Source organism: Vidua chalybeata, chromosome 19 (genome assembly GCF_026979565.1).
Source record: "Vidua chalybeata isolate OUT-0048 chromosome 19, bVidCha1 merged haplotype, whole genome shotgun sequence".
In the NCBI taxonomy this organism is placed as follows: domain Eukaryota; kingdom Metazoa; phylum Chordata; class Aves; order Passeriformes; family Viduidae; genus Vidua; species Vidua chalybeata.
The window spans coordinates 8,937,675-8,945,854 of NC_071548.1; the positions used below are offsets into that span (position 1 = coordinate 8,937,675).

At 48.0% G+C, this 8,180-nt stretch overlaps 1 long non-coding RNA gene across 1 annotated transcript; it reads right to left on the reverse strand.

Annotated features, from left to right (window-relative positions):
- Positions 1 to 2,919: 2,919 nt before the first annotated feature.
- LOC128797529 (uncharacterized) lies at positions 2,920 to 7,777 on the reverse strand. Its single transcript, XR_008434173.1, has 3 exons — positions 7,551 to 7,777; positions 4,351 to 4,463; positions 2,920 to 3,008 (listed from the first exon to the last, which is right to left on the reverse strand). It is a non-coding gene; the product is annotated as an uncharacterized LOC128797529 (long non-coding RNA).
- Positions 7,778 to 8,180: the final 403 nt, after the last annotated feature.

The window sequence follows — 8,180 nt, forward strand, 5'->3', positions numbered from 1 at the left end:
AAGAGTAATTAATATTTGTGAAACACTGTCAGAGTACGGCGTCGAAATACCAAATTACTTGCTCACCTGGTTATAGAACAGTTCCTTCTGTAGCTCAAAACTACTGGAAGTTTCTGAACACCACAAAAAGCAATCTGCATCTGCATTCCCACCTACACCTTTCTTTCTCAGTTTTTTACCTCCCCTTTTTTCTTTACAAGCTGCCTGCTAGTGTCACATCTCACTCCTTGTTTGGACAAGTCCCGGTGCTGTTTTGGGATAGATCCCATCTGGAACAAAGCTCTGCCCATGTGTAAAACCTGTTCTGCAACGTCCTCTTTCTTAGGGAAACAAGTATTCCGTTGTGCTTGATGCAATCCCTGCTGGATTCCTGGAGCCAGGAGAGCGAGGAGGGGAACAGAACCAGCTTCCAGGAGGAGTCTTGTGAAGGCATGGACACAGCTTCCCCCAGTGAGTCAGCACTGGTTGATCTCTCAAAGTTAAATCACACTTCCATAAGCTGATGCTCCTACGTCCCCGCATGTTCATTCTCACACCGCCGAAGACGTAAGGGAAATTAGAAGCAAACAAAGCCCTGTTCCACTTGGTCTGGTCTGAATTAAAGTCAGATCCTGGTCTTAACCATCTAATTAAACATTCCTGAGTAAATAACACGCATTACCGTCAGCACTATTCTCACAACTTTGATTTCAAACTACTTTATGCATCAGTTTCTCATGGAGCAATCTGCTGCCCAGGGCTGTGGCTGCTGGAGAGCAGAGGAGAGCTCAGGGGGAAAGAGTGTGTGAGCCAAGGTGGGAAATAAGAGCACAGACGTCACCCACGCCTGCTGTGTGCGTGGAACAGAAAGAGCTGCTTGAAAGGTCAGTGGCAGCCAAATTAGCAGTGCTGTGGGGAGCTGAGGTGCTGCACAGGAGCTGCAGTGCCAGGGGCTTCTACTGAAGGTACCACCCAGCTCAGGACTGTGTTCTGTGAGGTGCCACAGTCCTGGAGCAGCCTCTGGGGTTGGAACCAAATGAATCAAACGAGTGGCAGATTGAAGCAGCCAATGGTTTTGTCACACACACACAGATTTAGGTGTTAAATCAGGCGTGCCCATCACCCTTGAGGTACAAATGGGGTTTCAAAGGGGCAGAGCACAACCTGGAACACTCCTGATCAGAGTGACTGCAGCATGTGTGCTGTCTTGGGGTGGAGTGAATGGGGAAAGAAGAAGCGTTAGTGGTACAAAAAGGTTTCATGTACAAACAGAAGCTGCCATTATCCCAAACAGACCTGAAATCTACATCAGAAAATCAGTGGAATTAAAACCTATGAGCTCTCTGTGGACCGTGGGATGCCAGAGGTAGTGCTCACACTGTATCCTTCGGGCATAGCTCCTTGTATTTTGTTTAAGCTTTAACTGAAAATAGCACTGAAAATAACCCTCTCTTACTGCTGCACACCTTGGCTCACAGCACCACACAGTGACTCATAGGAAGATCCATAGATTAGAAACCCAAACACACAAAAAATATATTCTCTTTTAACAACAGATTATTTGAGGACATCTGGGTTCCAGGTCAAACTCTGGATCTTGACAGCTTTCAGTGTGACACCTCAGTGTACCTGCATGCAGGGACAGAAGGACACTTGTCTCTCATCAATGCAGTGTTTGCCAGGAAGTCTGAGCCTCTGGGTGAGTTTTACAGTGTAAAATCTGTAATTTTGCCACATGAAAGTGATAAAGAAACAGAGCAAGGAATGTATATGATCCAAAAAGAGCCTGAAAGACAGTGCTTGAACTTCCTGCTCTAAGCCCAGCATGAGTCATGGGCTCAGAACCCCCGTGGACCCTGAGAGGTGGTGTGTGGAGGCTTCGGTCTGGCTGACGTCAGCTGTGTGAAACAGTCCCCAGTGCAGAACCAGTTTGCTATGGGCAGATCCCAAACCATTTCCATATGTTACTTTGAAGAAGAAAATGACTGGTAAGACTCAAAACAGAGGAAGCAAGTGCCAAGAAAAAAAATGCCCTGAAGTGGCCAGATCTAACAGATAGACCAGTGGGGGAATCCATCTGCCAGACGTGCCTGCTGCAGCACAGCCCTTCAGACTCCCAGCGTGGTTCCCAGCTGGAAGGCTCCCAACACCCAAGGGGCAACACTGGGAACATTGTACCTCCTGAGTCAGTGCTGACGAGCTCAGCGTGAGGGAGGCTGTGATTATCAGGGGATAATCTGTCACACAGCTCTCCTGTGTTGGCTGAACCACAGGCTCCATGGCATTTTGAAAAAGCCAGGATACCCTGGTTAAATTCTGACATTGATAATGGTGCTCTTCCTGCCACCCATCCAGGCTGAACTTGAACTCAGCATTGTCTTTTCTAGCCTAGGGAGTTCTGTCCTAGATCAGTGATTAGCCTCTACCTCAACAGCAGGGCAAGAAGTCTTTAAGCAGCCTCGTGACAATATTTATTGGGAACTCCTTACTCAGGTATCTCTGCACTCCAAGGACTCTCCCTCTCCTCAGCTCCAGAAGAGGACAGGCATTAATGCAGTGGGAAACAGTTCCAGGTCAGGGTTAGGCTGCCCCACAAGACATGGAGATAGAAAACAGCACCTGAAGTGGGGCAAAAAAAAGCAGCTGCGAGGCTCATGCCTCCAGAGAGAAGGAAGGAGATGGGAGAGCAGCAGGTCTGTGCCTGCTGCAGTTTGGATGTGAGCAGGCTTTGTCCTGCATCATTAACTTTATACAACCTCTGGGCAGCCTCAGCAGTTCATGAACTGCCCAAGCATCTGCAAATGTGATTCTTCACTTTGAGATCTCTCTGACACAAACCAAATTAAAGAGCACTGAGATAGTGTGCAGCTACTGCCGACTGCTTTTCCGAGAATGCCTGTGAAATACTCCCAGTGTTTCTTTTGTAACAGAATGTAAATACCCGCATTGAAAAGAATCCTCAGTTCTTGTGCTTTTAACACAGTCTGGGGAGAGCTCCCTCTCCGAGTATCATCTGGGACACAGCTCTTCTGCAAAATAAATGCACACATAAAAGCATTCAAAACATTTGAATTTGCTTATGTGCTTTCCTCTGAAAGCAGGTGGCAAAGTAAACACATTGGTCAGATCCACTCTCCTTGGTCTGGACTGACATCCAAACAATGTCTGGACCAACATCTAACAAACTGGCTACAGAATCGAGCCATTTCTGAGGCGAGTTGCTGCCTCCCTCCCCCCAAGATAATAGAGCATTTTCCCAGATGGAAGGAACCCACTTGAAAAACAAAAGGTCTTTGAAATGTCAGCTCAGGCTTGCTTGGCCCGCGCTGTGTGCCCACAGGAAAACGATAGAGCCTTTTTTCATTCTCCAGCTGTAACACTTACATCTGAAGCAGCACGATGATTAAGAATTGCAGCTCTAGATTCCTGCTCTCCTACTGATTTCCAGCCTCTCCTGTGGAAGTCATTTAGCCTCACTCTATCTCCAGCACAATGAGGATAAAAGCACTCTCTGGGCTGAGCATGGATCCAAGCTCATGAGAGGTTTGCATGCTCCAGTAATGGGGATCAGTAATTGAACTGCTTGAACAAGCTTCAAGATCAGTCACAGGAGAACTGTCCAGTGTGGTTGGCAAAAGAAGTCAGGACACGGCATCCACATGGATGGAGGCTCCCTTGGCTCTGTGGGCACCACAGTGCTGTGGGCAGTGTAGGTGCTGCCCTGCATTCTCTGTTTGAACTCTGCTATTAATGCATTTATTACACCAATGTTTTGTGCCACTTCTCCTCCAAACCCCTCCTTGTCTCCTCTAGCATGGGAGAGGAGAAAGTCCCCCAGGTGATAAATCTTCTGTGCTAAGAGCTTGGGCAGTGAGCCTGCCTCTCCCAAAGCTCTCCCTCCCAGCTGCTCCCTGCTCTGCTCACACCAGGCCGTGTGGGAACCCGACGTTCCTCTGGCTGTCAGGACCTCCGTGTGTTCCCAGGCTCCCTCTCACAATGCAACTGTTCTGATCTCTCACGTCAGAACATTTTTTGATCTTTAGATAATTACAGAGGAATTGCACTTTGTGCTGTATCCAAGAGTTAAAGGGAAGGCAAAAGTTTCTGTCTCCCAGTTTTAACCCCTTTGCTCTCTGTGGTACAGGTTTTATGATTCTCAGCTGAAAACACTCCAAGACTTTAAAGAGCCCAGTGTGCACCCCCAAGAGCCAGGAAGATGAGCCACCCTTGGCCTGTGTCGCTCCTGTGAGCAGTGTCAGGCCCCCAGGGAGATAATCCATGACCAGGGCAAGTGTGATGTCCTAATGCTACTTAGGGAAAAGGAGCATTTGCCAGAGTGAGGACAAGATAAGGAGCATTAATCCAACTTACAAGGAAATGCAACATCCAGTTGTGAGCTCTCCCCTGACCTCATCAAGCACATCTGCAAGGCCTGCTCCCAAGCACAGCTCCCTCCCTGGCAGGACCTGGGACAGGGTCAGCACCTAAAACAGAAAAGGAACAAGCAAAGCATCAAAAGCAAAGCTCACAAAGCCTTGGTGACATCCAGACTGGCTGTGGAGACTGCCATGACTGCTCCTGTTCTTCCCTCGCCCCGGCTGATGCCAGTGTCAGCACAGGGCTCTCAGGGTCCCCATGAATCTGTCCCAATTTCTGTACCTTAAACAGAGGGTGCCAGAGTCCAGGACATCCCTCTGGCTGCCCTGGTGTCTCCAGACCCTGTCAGGAGGCTCAGGGACCTTGGCAAGAAGTCAAAAACACCTGTGGCTTCTATTCTAGCCCATGGGAGAGGCTTCCAACTCTATATGAGGAATTACAAGCCAAAAGGGTTTGAGTAGTGTAATAGGTGAATTGACACAGGGTGGAAAAGTAGAATTTTAGGGTTTTTAGAATGTGATTCAGGGGTACAAGATGGAGGAATTTGGGTGTGTCCTAACCTTTTTCTCCTTCTTCTTTTCCTCCATGTCTTGGTGTGATGGTGACACTTTTCTATTGGTTTAAGGTAGAGATTCACTGTCTAACACAGGTGGTGGGCATTGGCACAAATCTGTAAACATACCACACGTAATTTTGAGTATATCATGTGGGAGCCACCCAAGGCTCAAGGGCAGACTGCCATGGCTTCTGTACTAGATGGACCTCAGCAGGTCAGAGAGAGAATTTTATAGATAAGGAAAAATAAGCAACCTTGAAAACTCAACCTCATGCATTCCAGACCTCTTCTTCAGCTGCCAGGCTAGGGGAACAAGGACTTTTACAACTTCAGGGTCATTCCAAGCAAAGCAGACTCCACCAAGAGGGCAATGAATTCCCTGTGCACATGACACACACATCTCCCCTGATGAGCCCGGTGTAACCCATTGGATAATCCAAGGAGCAGGATTTAATGAGCCTGGTGTAACCCATTGGATAATCCAAGGAGCAGGATTTAATGAGCCTGGTGTAACCCATTGGATAATCCAAGGAGCAGGATTTAACAAACCCGGTGTAACCCATTGGATAATCCAAGGAGCAGGATTTAATGAGCCCGGTGTAACCCATTGGATAATCCAAGGAGCAGGATTGAACAAGCCTTGTGTAACCCATTGGATAATCCAAGGAGCAGGATTGAACAAACACGGTGTAACCCATTGGATAATCCAAGGAGCAGGATTGAACAAACCCGGTGTAACCCATTGGATAATCCAAGGAGCAGGATTTAATGAGCCCGGTGTAACCCATTGGATAATCCAAGGAGCAGGATTTAATGAGCCCGGTGTAACCCATTGGATAATCCAAGGAGCAGGATTTAATGAGCCTGGTGTAACCCATTGGATAATCCAAGGAGCAGGATTTAATGAGCCCAGTGTAACCCATTGGATAATCCAAGGAGCAGGATTTAACAAACCCGGTGTAACCCATTGGATAATCCAAGGAGCAGGATTTAACAAACCCGGTGTAACCCATTGGATAATCCAAGGAGCAGGATTTAACAAACCCGGTGTAACCCATTGGATAATCCAAGGAGCAGGATTAAACAAACCCGGTGTGGAGGTACTGCCGTGTGCGATGCGATGCTGGCCCGGCTGTGTGCAGCCTGCTCGGGGCACCAGATGGCAGCATTTATTGTCTGTCTGAGATCCTAAACCAGCCGCCACCGGCACTCCCCTGCTCGACACTTCGTATATTCAAGCTCCTAAAGGTCGGGATGCAGCCCCTTCTTCCTTCTCCACCTGCTCGATACACTCGGGAAGGGTAACAAAAAAGAGCAAAGCAATGTCTGTGCCATCTCTTCCCGCTCCTTCCACAAGAAAAAGTGGTTTCCTTGCTCTAGAAACACTTGCTCTCCTTATTACACATTCACCTTTTGCCTGTTTATCCCCTACAAGGCTGCAGTCCCTGAACAGGCTTCTGGTTATCAGCAATTCCAGTGAAGGATATAAAGATATTTAACAGATTTAGCTCTGCCAAGACCTTTTTATTTTCCTGTAGCAGATTTAAAATACCAGACCTATCAGTGGGAGCAGGCTTTATCTGAGAGGGAAGAACTTAGCTGGAATTTAAACTCTGAGCCAGGGAAAAGCCTAAAAGCTCTCAAAACCCTCCCCACGTGGAATGGCAGCACACAGGATGCCATGGCTGGGAGAGGCCCTTCTGGGCACAGCACTGGTTTCCCAGCTTCTTCACCTCTGTTTCCTCTTTAAGGCTTCAGCACAAACATCCAGGGTGGAGATCACAAACCAACATCCCTCACACCATGTCTTCCACACTGGAAAACATTTAAGATCAAATGGTCACACTCTGGACTGGGTTTAGAGTTAATGACTGAGTTGAGGTTGTTACTGTCAATAGTTATTGCAGTCACAGGATTGTCAGGAAAGGGAGGCCAACTCCTGATATATTCTTCCCAGCAAACACATGCATCAGCACAAGGACTGTCCTTCTAGTGGCTGGCAGGGCTCTCTGCTGGCCTTGCCAGACAATTTTCCCCAGGTGTGACATATTCAGATCCCAAGAAATGTCTTGGGATTTAACTACTACCCTAATTACCACCTCCCTCCAAAGCTGTATTCCTGAAAAATCACTTCAGCTATTTCTTTATGTTTGAGGCACCAGAGACACTTCATCTCTTTACCAGAAATGATACCTTGAGAAGGCTGACCTAGAACAGAGACTGGAAAGAGTTAAGGAATAAAGTAGGGATTTATTAAAAGGATCTCCTCCATGGATCCACCTCGGGCAGCACCAGAGCCCAGCCAGGGCTGCACCCAAGAGGAACCAAAATGGTCCCAAAATGCACGAGCGCTCCCGGGGGCTCTCACTGGGATCAGCTCTGCTCCATTTGCACCTTGCAGTTCATTGTCCCATTCCAGCTCCAGCCCATGCAGTCCCATCCTGCTTGTTTTTCTCTCTCCAGCCCACGCTGTTTGTGCTCCTGGGCCTGAGCTTTGGATCATTTGTCCTTGGTGCCCAGCTGGAGCAGGAATTGTTTTGTCTCCCTGCTCTGTGCACAGAGCTCAGCATCCCCTCATGTGAAGCCCAGACCCACACAATAAAGCAGCACAGAATGTGAAAAATAGAAAAGCTCAAACCTGAGGCATCAGAAAGACTCACAGTTACCACCCAGAGCACCCCAGCTTCTATTTCACACCCAGCACCCAACTGCTCCAACGTTCCAGAGCACAGATGCTGAGATTTCCAAGGGCTTCACCAACACACAGCAGCTTTTCCAGCCCGAGGAGCAGCTTGCCCTGACCTCACATCCATGGTGGTGACACAGCTGTACCCAACGTGCTCCAAAGGCCACCCACACTTTCCATGCTGCAGCAGAGGACAAGAACTCCCTGTTTCTCCCACCTCTGCTGATCAAACAGCCATTGCAGGCAGTGAGCTCAAAGGAGGATTGACCAACATGGTTGCATCAGTCAAACTGCAAAAATAATTGTGTTACCCAAGTCTCGGGTGCTTTATCAAGGTTTCATTTTAAAACCATGGTGATTGCCCAAGCAGCAAACATCCAGCTGTTGCTGTTGCTCAGAAACTGGGGGTTTTTTTGGGTTTTTTTGGGTTTTTTTTTTTAAACACAAGGCAATGTCTCCCTGGCTTTGTTTGTTGGAGGGGTTTGTTTTCTTTTTAAATTTTTTCCTCCTCCACAACCCCACTTCCTGTCTGACATCCCTGTTTCAAAATCAAACTACGCTGATCCACAGGGACAGTTTCAG